This window comes from Coptis chinensis, chromosome 9 (genome assembly GCF_015680905.1).
Source record: "Coptis chinensis isolate HL-2020 chromosome 9, ASM1568090v1, whole genome shotgun sequence".
Lineage (NCBI taxonomy): Eukaryota > Viridiplantae > Streptophyta > Magnoliopsida > Ranunculales > Ranunculaceae > Coptis > Coptis chinensis.
This window is the reverse complement of record NC_141464.1, coordinates 58,109,351-58,124,035: the sequence shown is the minus strand read 5'-3', so window position 1 is coordinate 58,124,035 and position 14,685 is coordinate 58,109,351. Positions and strand designations below refer to the sequence as shown.

Here is a 14,685-nt window from a genome sequence, read left to right as displayed (position 1 = left end):
AGATAAAGAGGGATATTGTTCAGTTAAGAAGGTTTCATTGGGTATGTTAGTTTTCCTCTTCTTGGTGCACAACTCTTTTAGAAACTTAGCGTGTCCAGGTAGACTTTTTATAGCATCTAGAAAAGGTAGGTTTATAGTCAGATTTTTAAACACTTCCTTAATCTCATCAAAATTCTCGTCCTTTTTAGACACAACTAGTCTTTGGGGATACGGTGGTTTATCTCTATATTTAGCATAAGGGTCAACAATATTATTAGTCTTTGCTTTATCTTTAGCCATTTTCCATCTAGGTGTCCATACTGGAACTTCTACAGTTGTAGGGTCTTCAGTTTCTATGACAGTATTCGATATGGTTTCATTTTCAACATCTGTTTGCGAGCGATCTGCAGGCATAGTCACTTTGTTATCAACTACTCTCCCTAAACGAAGGGTAGTGACTGCTTGTAGGTCCCTAGGGTTATATTACCATTACATTGAATATTGTTTATTCCGAGTGTTTGGTTATTAGTTTGGTTAGGAGACATGTCAATAACCTTTTGGCACAAAGACTGCATCATTTGCATCGTTTGTTGCATCCTTTTAAAGTTTTGATCATGATAATCTTTCATCAAGTTGGAGTTTTATTGCATAATTTGATTTTGTTTTTCTAAAAAGGTCACTACTACTTTGTCTGTAGATGGTTGAACTGGAATTAAAGCTTGTTGAGCGTTCATGTCTTGATGTTGATAGTTCTGGGTCATGGGCACTAAACCTCTACTCTGGCCACTTAAGTTTCCTTGTTCTTGAGGTTGAGTTAAATGGTTGAAGTTTGATGGTTGGGTGGTTGTGCATAGACAAGAGGACAATAGAAGTCGGAATGCTCAAGACTAAAATAGACATTACAACAAGTAGATTTAATGTTCATGATTGGAATGAGTTGTTGTTGAACAAAGATGACATACCTTTTTAGTGAGGGCATCGATAAGAGTTTTAAGCTCAGAATCAGGTTTATCCTCAAAAGAAAAAGTGGAGCGGGAAAAGTTGTTACCTCCCCAATTATTGTTCCTCTTAGATTGATCTTCTAAGAATTTATAAGCCTCCAAGGCTCCTTTACTAAGAAAACTACCCCCAGTCATGATATCTAGAACCTTTTTATGATAATGTGCAAGCCCTTTGAAGAAAGCACGAACAAGTGTGTCTTTTGCAAGGTTATGATGCAGACATTCTATGAGAATATCAGTGAAACGGTTCCAGACCTCTGAAAAGGATTCATGAGGGTTCTGGTGGAAGAAATGAATCTTTTGAAGCATTTCATCGGTCTTTAGTGGTGGGTAAAACCGTTCCATGAAGAATTGAACAAATTGAACCCATGAGTCCACAGAGTTTGCCGTTTGGGCAGTTAACCAAGATGCCGCCTTGTCGGCTAGAGTGAAAGGAAACACCTTAAGTTTAATTTGATCCGGACTTACGCTAGGATGATGAAATGTAGTGAGAACTTGTTCTATCCTACGCATGTGTTAATAAGGTTTCTTGTGGTCTAAACCATGGAAAACCGGTAATAAGTTAAATATATTAGGGGGAATTTGAAAATCCCCGCTAGGTCTGCAAAAATGGTGCACGACTTAGGGCCATCATTTAGGGCTTTATAAAAATCAGAGAGAGGAGTCTCTTGTTCTTTAGCCATTGATGCAGGTGTAGTGTGTGAAATTCTAGATAGGCGTGTGGTATTTATGTCTACGAAAAACAAGCCTGATTATACTAGAATTAAACTTCTCTGACAGAAGAAACGAGGAGTGAAAGAAGGAGTACCTGAATGCCTCCTTGCTACGCGTTTGAATAGCGTCTTGTATATGCGATCTTAGTGTATTCAAGAAGATATAAACACTGAATAACTTGAACAAACGAAAGTTTGAACTAACCTGTGAAATCGGGCTTATAAGAGGAAGAGGCGGGGGCGCTTTTGTAATTTTGCCTAAATAGGGCTGGGCGATCTTTGTCTTACTCGAAGTCCAGCGAGGGACGGGCGCTTGGAATTTGTCTAAATAGGGCGTGGGGCGCGCTCTTGCCTTCGACGATGTCTCGGTGGTTGAGCACGAGGCGCGCTCAAATAGTCAAATGATAGGGTTAATAGGGCGCGGGCGCACGCTCCAAAAAATTTGAAATTTTTACAGTAGTTTGCTAAGACGTCCAGTAATTCTCCTGTAAACTTTCAGATCAATTGGAGTTATAGAAGTCCTTCTAGTGCCCTGCAAAGTTTGTGAAACAGGTTTCGGACACAACACAAACAACCGAATGGTTAACCAATCAAAACAGAGCTAAAAATTGCCAAAATTTTATTGGAGACTTCTAATAGATAATGCTGGTTCCTGTAAAAAAATTTAGAGAAATTGGAGTTCTACAAACCCTCCTTATCGGCTGTTGTTCAAGAAATTAAGTGTTGCAAAACTGCAGAAACACACTGAAAATAATCAACTAGTTAGGTGGTCAAAACCATAGTACAAAATATCAGGATATGAATATTTATCGATATTCAATTTCTGGATATGTATCGTAGATATATCCCCCTCTTTGGGGATATTTGACATTGTTTCACATGCAAATATCGTAGATATATCCAAAATATCGAAAAATATCATGAATATTGTGAATATTTCTTGATATATCATGATACATTATTTATATTTATTTGAAATATAATGGTAAATATTAAATAAAATTGTTATATACACAAAATATCGCAAAATATTCCCAAATATCATAAATATCATCGAAATATTATCGATATTTACAGTCGTATATATCTCTAAATATATCGTGATATTTATATATCTTTCTCTGAAATCTGGATAGATATCCCCAAATATCACGATATATCGGAATATTTTGTACTATGGTCAAAACAAATCAAAAACTCTTCAAACTTTTACTGTAAACTCCTGACTTATGATAGATACTCATGTCAAAATTTTAGAATTTTTGGACCTACCTAAGTAACCTTACTCGTCAGTTTTTCCATACACTTACGGTGTGAAAGCTGAAATACAGCAGTGTAAAGATGGTAATAGTTCACTAGGTAAAACAACTAGGAAAATCTAAAAATATTACAATAAATCAATAACATCTTAAGGATTATGCCTGCAAAATTTCAGAATTTTTTGAAATTTTAAAATACCTTTACCGCAGTGTTATTCACTGTGATTCCGCAGACACAAGGGAAGGCGGGCACTCTGAACAAGGCAAAATGGAGGGTGTGCACCCCTGTGCTTACAACAGTGAACAATAACGAAAATATGAAAATATGAAAAAAAAAAAAAGAAAGAAAAATGAAAAGGGTGGGTGGGTAGAGAATGGGGGATTGCCCCTTGGATTCAACCAATTGAATTCTTGTCCTGAAAGAGTTTAAGATGACAGCGGCGCCGTTTGATAATGACCAATTTATGCTAACTATCTATGCGTAAACACAAATAATCAATCACATAAACAAGTGCTTAGATCAATATTCCTACTCTCAAATAATAATGAAGTAATATAAAGAGTCAGGATTCATTTTACTCCTAAACTACCAAGACTTAAGGAATTCGACTAATAAAAAATACAAAGAAATAATGGTGAGAGTAATGTTATGTTGAGAGATTTCTATTCTACGATTATACTATGGATTCAAATAAATCTAAATTAATTAAACTAATAAAAATAGGGTTTTGATGGAAGAGAAAGTTATAGAGAAGAGTAATCAATCCACCTAATAACTAGTTTCATGCAAGAATAGAATTATTCATTGAAAAGAGATCCTATTTAGATTTTCACGCAATGATTCAACCTAAAGCCTCAATCTTTATCACCCCTAGCAACAACCTACATCTCTATAGTCATTATTACTAGCATGTAGGATTATCACAACCAAGTCTCTCAACTTAATTATAATAATCCCTAGTTTAATTTACTATATGCTTATTTTGGAAGTCATATAATAAACTAAACTCATTGAAATACATACACAATTAAATAATTCTACTAAGCAATTTATTCCTCATTAGGCTCCATAATCACCCGTTCTAATGGGGGGAGGGGGATTAGCCTAATATCATTGGATTAATTAAACTAAAGTAAGAAAAAGAAAACATAATAATAACTTGAATTAGATTGAAGTAATGGTGGCTAGGCTAAAGAAAACATAAATTAGGTTATACTAAAGAGAGAGAAAGAGCTAATTTAGTTAAACTAAGAGGGGAGTAGTCGATTTTTGTTTTTCCTTAACCCTCTTTATATATGAGAAGGTTATGTTTACAATTTCGTGCATGGGTTTTTAGGCTAGGTTATGGACCCATAAATCAAGTCCAAAACCCAATTTGTTGAATCTAAGACTTCCAATTCTGGTTGTGTTACTGTAGCATAAGGTTTCACTAACTTATTCTATTCTGATCGAGTCAAGGTTTGGACCATTGGAAAGAGCTTTTTGAGCCCGTTGTTTTGATATAAAATGGGCCCAAATCAGAGGTCTGAGTCCAAAGATATGATCTTTTGAAGTTCTATTGATTTTTTTTTTCAGCTTTCTAATCCGGTTTAACTTTCACTTAACAGCTTTGACTTAGGCTTTTTAAGGGCTTTTTCTCCATGAAACTTGGGTTTTCTTCATAGAACTTTCATAGCAATCACTTTAACTCTTTTTAGCGCCTAATTAGTAACGAATTTATATTTATTCAACTCTGAAGCCTGAAATACTCAAAAACACGTAATTAATGATAAACCTATATTATTAATAACATAATTGGCTAAATATAAATACCATTAAAGGGTTTAAACTTCAGTTTTAGGCTCTTATCAACAAACTATGCAAACGAGAGTTTCAACAATATTTTTAAGTCAACATCGTTTCCAACTTTCGACCTCCATCCACTAGACAACCAATCAACTCTTTATTTTATATATGTGGTTCAATTTAAACCCCATATGTGGCAAGTAGAAAAATGACATTTACTCTACAATCTATATGCAAAAAACACACACACACACACACACACACACAATCTATAAGAAAAATATATATATACTAGTAGTATCTCCTATAACTATCATGGACCCTTAAATTCATCCGGATATTTTTCTTACGCATAATACCTCTGAATGAATACTTAAATAAAAAGCACTCATATAATATTTAGAAGGGTTGCTTCGTCTTTCTTGCCCTTTGCAGATTTAATGTACCCATTTTGTCCTTAAATTGAAGTATTGTTTACACCTTTGAATATGAGTAATTGGTCATTCCATGTGGTGCTTAATTAAAATTTCAAATCTACGCCTCTTATTTTGAATTGTACGCACAATAAATATAATTAATTAGCTATTTAATTAGCAAAAAATTAAAAGACGGGAGAGAGAGAGAGAGAGAGAGAGAGAGAGAGAGAGAGAGAGAGAGAGAGAGAGAGAGAGAGAGGCCTCTTTTCTTTTCTTCTTCCTCCTCTCTTAACTCTCCCCTCATTTGCTCTTTCCTAAAATCTACAAGCAAAAAAAAAAAAACAACAACAGAGATCCTATTGTAATAAATCCCCGTCTCTCCGTCTCTCTCACTTCTTCTTCTCTCCATTTCTAATTGGAAATCCAACACAATTTGTTATAAGAATCCAAACACACATATGATGATAAATCGGTCTCTTCTAATTGTTGTTGCTCCTTCTATTTTACTCTTATTCTTTAAATACAAAAAAGAGGCACTCAACTTTTTCGTTTACAAACTCATACGTTTTGGAGGAAAGCTGCAAAATAATTATCTTTTGTAGTTTCCAGTGATCAGGTATGTAGGTATTTTCAATTGTTCTTGGGTATATAGTTTGTTTTGGTAGCATGTTATTTCATTAATTTATTTATATTAATGTTGTCTAATATTGCCTCAAGAATTGTTGTTTTTGTTACTAACTTTTGACAATTTGGATATCCCTTTTACTCAACTGACATAATGTTGAAGAAAAATGTTTTAATTCATCAATTGTTATGAAGATTTTTATTTTCACGTACTTTCCTTCATTTTTGTTTTCTGCCTTCCTCTATGATTCCAAAATGTTTTTTTTTGGCAGTGCATGACTTATATTTTGGACTAAGGTTCTTTTTTGCTTTTTTAATGGAATCTATTATGCTGTTAAATTTCTTATTATTCGGCGTTTGTCTCGCAGGCGTAACTCGCGTGCCATAGAATGTGTTGGAGTTTGACTCGAAGTTACATATATGTCTCAACTCCCAATGGGTTGAAGAGGATGTTACTCAGTGTACTTACAATTGTGCACTCAATGCCAGGTTGAGTGATAGTTCTTGATTCTTTGTATTATTTCGCTTCTCTTATTACCATTTGAATCTTTATTGAAAGTGATCTTTCTATGTGTTATGACAATAATTTTTAAAGTTTTTGCTTCTTGATCAGTTCTTTCATGCCTTCAAACATAATACCGTAATAGCATTAGCAGATGCCTTCCAATTCCCTCTTTGCATGTCTTAGGATCGATCCTAGTTTAGGCTTTATTCAAAAAAATATATTAATTTGTTGCACTGAAAGTCTTAGAAGCGAAGGAATGCATTCTAAACCCTTGCTTGCTCTCGGTTGAAAATAACACTTTTCTTCATCTTACGAGATATCAAATTAGAATAGAGTTGATTTCCGAAATCGTTGATTTCCGAAATCAAACCAAGTAAGTTGTCTGAACGAATTCCTATTTCATTACAACTACAGTCATTTTATTTTAAAAGTATTAGTAGTTTCTGTTTGATAAAATGTTCAGAACACCTTTTTATTTTATTGTTTACTATACGATATATCATATATTAGTATATTACACTTAACATAGTGACCATAATTACTATGTCCTTCTTGTGTTGTTGATGTGGTGATTTCTCATTAATGCGGTCTCAAAAGATTAAACAATTGACCAAGATTGGAAGACTTCATCCAAAATCACTCTTTTGAAAATTTCCCCACATTCTGACACTAGAATTTTATACAATCTATAATAGAAGGTCCAAAACCAATCTGTAGTGATTTTTTGAAAATTTTCCCTATATTCTGACATGAGAACTTCATGCATTTATATTATAAGGTATGATGGTAGGAAAGGTTATGACCCAAAGAAACTATGTAGCCTGCGTACTTAGAATGCCATGGAGAAAACTTAACCCTTGCGTTGTGAGTAAATATCCCGATTTGGTTGTGGTTTTTGATTGATTAGATCTGATTCTTTTCATACATTGAATTGGTTCCCATCTTCAATGCTCCCATCTATACATCATGGGAAAGAGAATCCTTCCATCCGCCCAGATACTTTTTGTTATAATTTTGACTTTGCTTATTAAGGAATCTCACAAGTACCTTGAATCAAAGTTTCTTTAATGCTCTCTAGCTCATATTCTTGAGTCCCAAGCATATGCATTCTTGCGTCAAGGAAGTTTCGTGCTGTCTTTAATGGATCGTTTTTCCAGGTACAAAATTTGATTTAAATAGGAATGATATTTTGGTATGGAAATCTTTTTTGTTTAAAATGAGTACTCTGATTAATTGGCAAACAGATGGGGAACGAAATAATAAGTTGAGTCTTTCTTCCCCCACGTTCACAACCTAAAAAACAAAACTCAAAACCTCTGAATGCTCCAGTAATACCTGTAGATAACAATGTCGATGTTCCGAAGCATGATCCTGCTCCAGTGAAGAAGATAGTTGGTCTAAACGAGCCTCAGACTTGCAAAAACAAAGCATGTACGTGGTAAAACCTTTAAAGAAAAGGACAACTATGACACTGCGTGTAGTTACCATCCTGGACTTGCTGTTTTTCACGATAGGATGCGAGGAGTAAGATCTTTTTGCCTTTATATATTTCCCGAGCAATTTTTGGTCCCGAGGACTTGCAGACTTATTTCTTTCTAAAGTTGATGCGTCTTTCTTTGCCTATTCTTTTAAGTGGAAATGCTGTGACATTCATGTGAAGGAGTTCAATGAGTTTATAGATATACCTCCTTATGCAAAGGGGTGACACAATTATGATCCAATGTCATAAACATCAATTGTTAGGAGGAAATTACAGTAAGTTCATTTGTGACAATCTAATGTTTTTGTCAAATGCTGCTCAAGTGCTCAACATGTCCATGGATGTGTCTCTAAAACCTATTTTTGTACCCCTTCTTCAAGAGCTGGGAGTCTAATTATGTTGTAGATCTTGTCTTTGAACTTTGAACTAACATATAAAATACTTCGTTGTGTGGATGAAAGGAGCTTTATTCCATTACAGTACAATAATGGATTTATTATTACCACCTAGATAAGTTGACAATGATCATGGAAGTAGAAGAAGAATGTGATGATCAGTAACTTAACACATTCTCGATCTCCATGTTCAGTGTTACCAAATATATATAAAAGGCCAAAAGCTTCCATTAATTATATGCAGATTAACAGCTATTGCAGAACCCAAGACCTCACGAGCTTAAAATATTCTAACCATATATAATAGCGCACTAACTTTAAGCCAATCTTTTCCAGTTTTTCGTCATATACCTCATATATCACCCTTCGCTTTAATCAAACACTCACGGTCTTCATAGCAAAAATGAACAAAATGCAAAAAGGCAAACAAAGGAACAAACAAAGGGACCAACAAAGAGAAGAAAAAAATGCACCAATAGGTTATGGAGTGACGTGGGACTGGCGACACATATGTATGTTTTTATAGTGTGAAGCTCCCCAGTCAGGAAAGAGGAAGGTGAAAATTGAGCAATACATCTCTGGGTGTGTACACTACTGTTCCATTTGGGACTGCAGGTTAATCTAAAGGACTTAGCACAAGTGCTACTGTTATTAGACCACCAAATGTTCCTACAACTTCATCACATGACAAATGAAGGACTTTATCTATTTATTTTTTGAGCATGCTCTGTGTTTTGTATTTGTTGTTGTAAAATGATTGAAGAAAGCGTGGATGAACAAATATTTTGCTTTAAAATGGTGATTGTTTTTGTTCTATTTTACCATGTTTGGTTATAAAATTGGCAAAAGCCCATATGCATAGTGTTTATGCTTTTCTTTCTCAATGACTCCCTGTTAGCTTACAAACAATCAAGTTTCTTAAAGACTGATTTTATTTGCACCCAAAGGGTATGCACATTTGCTATCTATATATAATATATTAGATACATATAACTGTTAAAAAGCTCGAAATGCTTATCAAAAAGTATCCACGTAATAACTAAACCAGTTTTGTCAATTTGAAATTCTTATCAATGGTTCCCGTCAAATAAAACACAATAAAAAATTCTAACGCAAGAAAATTCAAACTTTAAATTTTTTACAGCAAATGCCAATGTCAATGGTTACCAAGTTAGTTTTTTTTTTTTTTTTTTTTTTTTTTTAAGGGTTTAGACTGGTTCTAATCCGTGTCTTCACGCTCAATATCATATATACTTAAGTTTGTGTACCTGAACGTCTGTTACTCTATTATACTATTTAGTTGAGGTTACCACCCGCTTTTTTGCTTTTCTATTTTTCGGTTGTTCCGTACTCTGATTCGAATAATATTTTATTTGATTTTTTAGATAATACAACTAAGGTCAGCCTAGGTTTACTGATGAAGTCCTATTAATGTTATTAAGTAGTTGAGATGTAGGCGGGGTAGTTGGCCATAAACATATTAGGATATGTGTCGAAGTCATAACTGAAGAACATCCCAACTCCTTTGTTGTAATTATAGATGTTAAAATGTAACATGAAAAAATTGATTGAGTATTTGGGTGACTGAAAGAATACCCCAAGTCCTACTACAAGGAGACATTGGTTTCTGTTTAGCTACCCTTACCATCTCATATAACATGATTTTACACTAAAATTTTGAGTAGATAGTAAACTTAATTGTTTTTAAATTGTAATTCGGTCATACCTCATGAAACATTTCCACCAACAAGGGCGTGGAACTAAAATAAGCTTACACTTCCGCCTTTGGTGTGTGCTAAGTATGACTATCTAATGCAGGACTGATGATCCTTTAGAAATTGTGTGGGATCCAAAGTACACTAGCTTTGTACAGTAACAGCGAATAGATATTGGAAGATGTAATATGCTAATTTAGAATGTAATAGTGTGTTCAAACTATATTTAAGACGTCATACTAATTGTAAGATGTATGTCAATGATGGTGTGTTGTTAACATTTTCTTTATACCTTTTGGTTGTTGCATTGAAATGAATTGGATCTTGGAAAATGTTACACAGATATACAAGTATACAACTTTTCAATCTTAGATAATGTGTTTATACACATCAATGTGTTATTTATTTATTGTTTTGATAAAGATATATTACATCGACGTGTTCTCATTTATAGGAGATGCAGCAAACTAAGCAAATCTATAATGTGAGTTTCCAAGTATGTGTACATGATGTATAAACATCTACTATCCACCTAAAACTATTTATATTTGTTGTGCTTCTTTTTTACTCTTCAATATTAACCACGTGCATAACATGTGCATTTTCACTACAAGAATACTGAGTATTCGCCACGGCCATTAACCGTGGCTAAAGGCCTTTTCCCACGGTCAAAAGCCATTGCACGACCGTAGCCAATGCGCCTGTGGCTAACCTTTTGCGACGGCCAATGGCTGTGGCCAAAGCTTGCCTTTTTCCCACGGTTTTGAACTGTCCCAAGGTCCGTGGTAAATAATCCTTTTGCCACAGTTGATGTCCGTGGCTAATCCTTAAGTGAACCGTGGGTATTTATATTTTTGCTAACTGAATGTATTGTTTGGCCACGGTTTAAGGTCGTGGCAAATGTTTTAAATTATTTTAAAAAAATTGGCCCCACACTTTTTTATCACCCCTGCTGTTCATACAAAATTCTAACAATCTAAGCAAACCCACAAGAACAATAATTCTCCACAATTAAACATGGTTTCGTACTCAATATGTATTGTACATAAACATTGAACATCATAGAACCAATTAGCAATCCAAACTTGCATAAATAACAAATATAAGAAATTGGAAATATACTATTAAGAATGACTCCCAAAAAATATAAAAACATCACCATAAACAGCACCTAAACTCGTTGGACAATGCTCCCAGCCATATATACACAATGCATCAACTACTTCTGATCAAAGTCTATATATTTTGGTTTGCTTCTCTGTACCTCATCATGTATCCTGGCTTAGAGAGTAGGCTTTGAAAATATATCTACAGCCATATAAAAACAAACATTAGAACTTCGAAGACAAACATTTACGCTACGCGCAATGATAACTTCGAATAGTAAATGGTTAGTTTAAAAAGCCATTCTTCACGAATACTTTACTCTGTTATTTTACCCATTTTAAGCAACTCGGTTTCCCTATAATATTGTTAGTTTTATGTTTATATAAAGGAAATGATCAAACCGAAAAACTAAATTTTGCTAACTATTCTAATTCAGATGAATTTAGAAAAAGGACTTGTAGTTGTAGACATAAGATCATACAAATTTTAAGGCTATCTAACTTAAGGGAGCTTTGGTGAACCCTATCCTAGTAGCCATACAACTAAAATAAGTATATATTACCACCAAATTAAAATAAAAATAGTTAATACACTACAGCGTAAAGTCTAAAACCAAATGGTTTTGGAATTCACAAAGTGAAGATCCAAAATAGGATAAGATCATTTAGCATTCATCTGATCAACATAATACTAGAGACTGTAAATCTACAAAATTAGTTCAAGCAAAAGAAGAAAATAAAACCACGAACTATCATACCATTTTAATGCACTATAAAGCTTTCATAAGCATATATATTTGTGAGCCTACCATTTGAAAGAAAAATGGCAAACTGCTTGACAAAAAAAAATTCTTTTTGACGAAATATTAGCATCAATTGAAGGAACAAGATTAACTTCAAACTATAGATCAACTAAACAATGAGTAATTTCAATGGACTAAGAAAAGGATAAATAAAATATACCTTCATCAAGTAACCGCAAGCACATGCCCTTCTTCTTCCTACCAAATACCTTGTTCCCAAACCTGAAAAATAGAATCGATCACTTTGGTATGGAAATGAGGTACTGAAAATGCTCATGCTGAACAAAGTCGCAAATTAAACCAACATTATACTACAACTTTACATCTAATACACTACATACACAATCAGCATTCCTTTGCATTTTGAGCCATATCATACATGAATTAGACAAACGAAATGGAACCAGAAAGTAAAGCGATCATTCGGCTTCTTTTGCAACGTCCAATTTTTGTATACATGAATGCTCATAAGGATCTTTGTACAAGGTAACAATGATTACTGTTATGACGAAACCAAAGTGGAATAAAGGCAAGGGAAGAAAAAAACCATGAGAAAGCTCACTAAAATAGCCAATTGGTTTTTATAAACCTATTACTTATTATGGTCAAAATAGCAAACTCTAATTTATCAAATAATTCACTAGAAACCAAGACATCAAGTTGCTTTATGAACTGAAAACTAACAAAATTTAGCTTCTGATGAAGAAATTCCAAAAAATATAAAGTTGCAAAGTCACACAGATTAACAAACGAATGAAGAGAAGATTCAAAACGGAATATGACCAGATTATAAAAAACGGATCTGATTTCGTTAACGAAATAAGCCGAAGAATATTAAATGAACTGAAATTCGTACTACCCATTCAAATCAACAACGAATCAGATAGATCAGGTTCTCTAAGGCTTAATCCATATCTAAATTAAACAATATGATGATAATGGAAAAAAATGAAAAGAGGAATTGAATAATCAAGACATGGATAGAACAAGCGAGAAAGAGACAGAATTAGAATTGAATGAAGTTGCGTGAAGAGAGAGAGGGATACCTGAAATGGCGATGAATCGGCATTCTCAGCCTTGGTTCATTGGTGAGAGCCGTGAGACGGTGAGAGTTATGCTTTGAGATAGTGGGGCCGACTTAAGAAACTGATCATCTACAATACATGGGCTTATAACAGCGGCTAACAATAGTACCACTGTTACGGTTAATCATTAACATCGACGCTTCCAAGATACAACCTAAAAGAGTAGGGAGTTCGGTCAGAGACTAGAAAAGTATGAAATCCTCCTTACTTTCCAGTCTTTTTCTGAAGTTCCTGATAGATTACTGTCAAATAGCTTCTTCTGCCGCTTCATTGTAAGATCGGCATACGAAGGTGTCAGCACTAAGAAAGCAAATCGGACAATAACAATAGATCAGTACTAAGTTAGAAGCAAACTAAGCATCAGGCCCTAAGCCAACAAAATGGGATAGTAACGTAAGTGTCATCACTGAATCGGGTACATCTGGCTTGGTGGAAACTAGGTCCGCTTGTCAAAGAAGAACTCCGTTATTGAGTCCCCTCTAAGCAGGCTCAAGATATGGGCAGCGCATATGACAGGCGATCCTTCTTAATAGAGTACCAGACTTCTCACACGGCTATATGACCAAAGATCAGGTCTCCGACCCTTAGCTACTTTGAAACAACACATTTCACACTGAAAATAAAAGCGCTTAATGATGCCATAGTCTGTACACGCCTGACTTATCCCTTATTCAGGATTGGTTATTTTCTCATACCGAAACGAACTTAGTTTCCCTAATTCCAACCGAACCGATGTTGGGAACTTGCACTCCTGATAACAAAAGCTGGATTCCTTCTGCTGCGAAACGTATCTATTTGTTGGTTGATTGGCTTGTGGTGCTGCTCTAACCACGCTGTGGAGTTGAACCACAGTTCTTCCTTACCTTTCGTGGTGAAATTCCGCTTCCCTTTTTCATAGCTATTATGGAGGAACCGCTGCCCTCACTCAATTCGAATCTCGAAATCCCGATCTGGAAATGCTTATTATGGCACCATAGGTCTTAGTATGGCGCTTAGCTGATCACTATTTTGAGCAAGCAGTGGCAATAATGGGCCCGGGTAAGATTTTGTGCGTGAGCGAAAAATGAAAATTTCATTTGTTACTGTTATCAAATTGCCCGAGACAAAAGAACTTCTAAAACAGTGACAAAAGGCTAAATATGTACTAGCGCAATACCTCAAAATCTTTCAACTTTATAATGGGGTAAGACCAAAGGGAAAAAAAAAGGTTATGCTAGTACCTTATCAACACCAGTACTGCTGGGAATGATGCAGCCCTTCCACCTCTCCAACCTTTGATTGATGGCCATCAACAGTCTTCTGCGTGGCTGCACAATAGAAGAAATTAATTAAAAAAATGATTTAATGATTTTTCCCTCAATGTAAGAAAAATCAACTTGAAAAAAAAAAAAAAAAAAAAAAAACTAGGAGTGAACAGTTGTCACAAGACCCTCAACAATGCCAAGCTTGTCATTGATGACGTGTTCAATATGACAGACAATGAGAAAAACAACCTCTACACAAAAGATATAAAGTAGATCAACCAATCCAAATGATGCAAAACGTATTAATTTGAAAACTTTGGCAAGGGGAGTAAGACAGCTGGTAGTACGTGCAGCTATACATTTGAGACAATGTGGATGTCAGATTTGTATTCCATGCCCTGAACAAACATATGAGCATCTTTGCTTTGGGCAGAAATGATAACCTATTTTGCACCACCCAGATCACCAAGACATCCAAAACAAAGGCAATATAATTTTATATATATATATATATATATATATATATATTTTATATATATATATAACCACAAATGAAGATATGAAAGTTATATTC

General features: G+C 34.6%; 1 long non-coding RNA gene across 1 annotated transcript; it reads right to left on the bottom strand.

Moving 5' to 3' along the window:
- Nucleotides 1–10,874: 10,874 nt before the first annotated feature.
- Nucleotides 10,875–13,977, bottom strand: LOC147476946 (uncharacterized). Its single transcript, XR_015207823.1, has 3 exons — nucleotides 12,829–13,977; nucleotides 11,943–12,004; nucleotides 10,875–11,181 (listed from the first exon to the last, which is right to left on the bottom strand). It is a non-coding gene; the product is annotated as an uncharacterized LOC147476946 (long non-coding RNA).
- Between the last annotated feature and the right edge of the window lie 708 nt (nucleotides 13,978–14,685).